The sequence below is a fragment of the Macadamia integrifolia genome, unplaced genomic scaffold, assembly GCF_013358625.1.
Source record: "Macadamia integrifolia cultivar HAES 741 unplaced genomic scaffold, SCU_Mint_v3 scaffold3199, whole genome shotgun sequence".
NCBI lineage: Eukaryota > Viridiplantae > Streptophyta > Magnoliopsida > Proteales > Proteaceae > Macadamia > Macadamia integrifolia.
In genome coordinates this window covers 1-4,105 of record NW_024869290.1, presented here as the reverse complement: position 1 = coordinate 4,105, position 4,105 = coordinate 1, and positions in this window count along the sequence as shown.

Genomic DNA, 4,105 nt, shown 5'->3' with positions numbered 1-4,105 from the left:
TCCTCAGAGGCAAACTTTTGCTAATGTTGTTGGTGGAGGATCGTGGCCTAAAATTGATGCATTGCCAGAGCCAGTGCATGTTGGAAGCATTACTCGCATAATCATTCTGCAGCAAGGTTACGAGAGTGTTCGGTTGATGTTTCAGTTTGCATTGATTGGGCAATTGAACTTTCAAATTGCAGCTCTGGATGATCTCAGGAAGGAGGCAATGGAAGGCTGGAATCTGAAATAGGGTGTCGTCATGCACCCCTTGGGAAAAGGATACATAATTTTTCAATTTGCATCAGAAGGAGATATGGCTGAAATTTGGAAAAGATCCACACTTTGTTTTTCAAGGCCAACGGATCCAGGTTTAACGCTGGAAATTGGATTTTAATATCCATGAGAAATAATTGTTTGTGGAACTAGTCTGGGTAAGGTTTCTAGACCTTCCCTTGGAATATTGGCACGAGAATGTGTTGTTATCCATAGTTAAAGGAGTGGGTCGACCAGTGGCCTTGGACCGCCGTACTGGACGAGGTTTGCTAGGACATTATGAATGGGTCTTGGTTGAGATTGATGCCTAGGAATCCTTCTCATGTGTTGAGGAGATTTAGGTGGAGCGTTGTTGAAATAGTCTATTGGCATTAACTTTAATGAGTGTACAATGGTGCTCTTATATAGAGATTACAGTTATTGAGTTATAGACAAACTCTATGATCACATGTGGGATCCTATTCCAACTCTGTTGTCTCATGAGGTAGTATTGGACTGCAAGTAGTCTCTAGAGTTTGTGCTCACTGAAAATGCCTACAATGTAGGAGAGGTTGTTGAGTATGAGTATGACTCTAGAGGTTGAGTTCGAGTGGGACGCTAACTGTCCTGATAAGCGTCATGAACCTGGATCCATGAAGGAGTTCTGTTTCAGGAAAAAAGGTGGTGTACAAGGACGGTATGATTTGTTGTGGATATTGAAACCGAGTGGGCCATCAAGTGCAAACATGCCAATAGAAGAAGCATGATGATGAGTTACAATTGATAGAGGAGCAGTGATCCCAAGGACTCACTATGTTGAGGAAGATGGAGTAAACTCAGGCCATTCAAAAGCGAGTCATGTCAACTCAAAGGGTATGGTTGCCACATACCCATTCATAGCAAGTCTCGTCCAAGTTTTAGGCATACCTCACCTACCAGGCGTTAGGCAAGGGTGTTTCCAATTTAGTGGGTGCCAAGGAGGGATCTTCGTTACCTTCTTCAAGTAGCAAGGATTCCTTATTGGAGCAGACTGGGGAGGAAAGGGAGGGATTATGCAACAAGATAGGAAGGGATGTGTTTCCTTCCGTTTTGGGCCTCTATGGGGCTGATATTGAGGAGAGTAATTCTAGTAGGAATTTGAATTCTACCATCCTTCATTATCAGGGTGAGGAGGATTTGGATGTGGATCCTAATGGATTGGATAAGGAGTATTTTGTCCAACCCATGGAGGTTGGGGTGGACCAGGACCCGGAGAATCAGGATGGATCAGTGAAGTGGGGAACCAACTTGGCTCCAATCTCTGCAATGTATGAAAGAAGTAAAGAAAGGCTTTTTCGGGAGATGCAGTCACACCTTTATGATAAAATTCGGGAAGTAGTTAGCACTCGTACCTCGAGTCGTGGGGGGGTTTGATGGTGTGTGGTGGTCTATCATCCAAGGCAGGTCACAGTGAGCTTGGTGGAGGTTCTGAGGCTATGGTGGTGAGCTTTCCTGCCTTGAAAATTCAACAAGGCAGAATTGTTATTTTTAATGAGGTAGGGGATGTTGATAGAGCTGTCACAGACTCTGAGCAGTTGGGGGTGATGATGGAGAAAGTGAATAAGAAGAATAAGGGTGGCGGTCAGACTCGAAAATATAGCAAGTGTTCAACTATGCATCGGTGTTAATGTGAGTATTTGAATATTCGTGGTATGAAGAAGGCCACTGCTTTGAGGGTCTTATTATATCTAGGTGAGAATAATCTAGTGTGGTTTGCTTGGTTGAACCAATGGTGGAAGCGTCAAAATTTCATGCTTTGTTTTTTAACGAGTTGAGTTATTCTATGGATCTCATTCATAATGTGAGAAATGGGAAAAATCCAAATCTTTGGATTATGTGGAGGCTTGGTGCGCCTCGCCCTGGGGTTGTGCAGATGTCAGCCCAACATTTGTTGATTTTGGTGCTTTAGAAGGGGAGGTCAGTGGTGGTCTCTATGGTGCATGCTAGTTGTTTCTGGGTGGAATGGAGGGAGTTGTGATCTAACTTGGTAGCTAACTCTTCGATGGGGGTTCCCTGGTTGGTGATAGGTGATTTCAATGTCACTTTGTTTTCTTATGAGAAGAGAGGTCTAGGAAAATTTTATGTTGGGTCAGCAACCTAGTACCAGGCATTGGTGGATGCTACCAATATGATCATGGTACCTTCTTAGGGGAAGATGTTGACATGGTCCAATAATTGGCGTGGGGGAAATGTAGCGGTTGTTCTGGATAAGAGTTTCTGTAACAAAGCTTGGCTTAACTCATTGATGGGTTGTGCTCAGAGGCTATTGCCGCTATCTTTCTCTGATCGCGCCCCTTTTTTGGTGCTTTTAGAAGGTAGTCCAATATCGGTAAATTCTCCTTTTCAGTTTAATCTGTTTTAGATGGACAATGAGGAATTTGTGGATGTGGTCAAGGGTTCTTGGGAGGGAGAGGTCATGGGGTGTCTCATTTATGTTCTATCCCAAAAGCTGAAATGTCTAAAGTGCTCCCTGAAGTTGTGGGCGAGATTGACCTTTCCTAATATGGAGAAAGAGCTTGAAGATGCCAAAAGGGAGCTGGGAGAGGTTCAGGGACTATTGAGCAACTAGGCTTATCGGATGAGTTATTCGGGAAGGAAGCAGATGCCATGACTCATTTTCACAAAGCAGTTGAAATCATGGAAAGCTATGGGCTGAGACGGCAAGGATGAAATGGAGGAAAGATGGGGATAAAAATTCAAAATTATTCCATGTTTCTGTTAAATTTTGTCAGGCTAAGAACATGATCCGCTCTCTAAAGCAGGAGGATGGAACTATCATATCAGGGCACCAGGAGTTGGGTTCTTATGTATTGTGTTTCTTTGAGGATTTCTTAAAACCAGTCCTGATATAGAGCATTAGGAGATTCTAGATTGCATTCCAGGGGAGATAACTGAGTGGGAAAATATGGTGTTGGAATCAATTCCATCTATGGATAAGGTGAAAAGTGTAGTTTGGGATATGGATCCAGAAAATGCTCCAGGTCCCAATGGATTTCCTAGTGCATTTTTTAAGAAATGTTGGGATACGGTGGGGTCTAATTTTTTTTGCTTTGTGGGGAAGTTTTTCAGGTTAGGCAGGATTCTTATGGGAATTAATAACAGTTTCTTAACTCCAATTCCAAAGAAGGGGCTCAATCTCTGTTTAAATTCAGACCCATCTGTGTGGAAACTTCTTCACTAAAACTCTCTCTAAGGTTATGGTGGCTAGAGCCTCGAATCTTCTTCCCGGATTAATCTCAAACAAGCAAGATGCTTTCCAAAAAGGTGAAATTATTCTGCTAATATAGGGATGGCTTCTAAGTTAGCCAACAGTGAGGTGCGGGGAGGTGGTATGAGGATGAAATTGGATATTAAAAAGGCTTCTGATACTCTATCGTGGAACTTTTTGTTTGCGGTGTTGAGGAAATTTGGATTTTGAGAGAAATGGGTGGGTTGGATTCTTGAGATCCTTGTTTCGACTAGAATATTTGTTCTTCTCAATGGTGGTCCAATTGGGTATTTTGGGGTTGAACGTGGTCTTCATAAGGTGATCCTTTCTCTCCAATCCTGTTTATTTTAGCCGAGGAGATGCTCCATAGAGGGATGAATGGGCTTTTAGCCGATGGAGGCATAAGGGTGCTTCCTGGTCCTAGAGGGGCAACCGTCCCTAGCCATTTGCTTTTCGCAAATGAAATTTTTATTTTTTAAATGCCTCGGTTAGGTACGTAAGAAATTTAAATGATTTTTTACTCAAGTACAAGGAATTCTCAAGCTGTAGAATCAGTTTAGAGAAGAGTAAATTATTTTTTGGCAAGGTTGCTCCCCATAGGAAACAATATATCTTAGAGAAGTT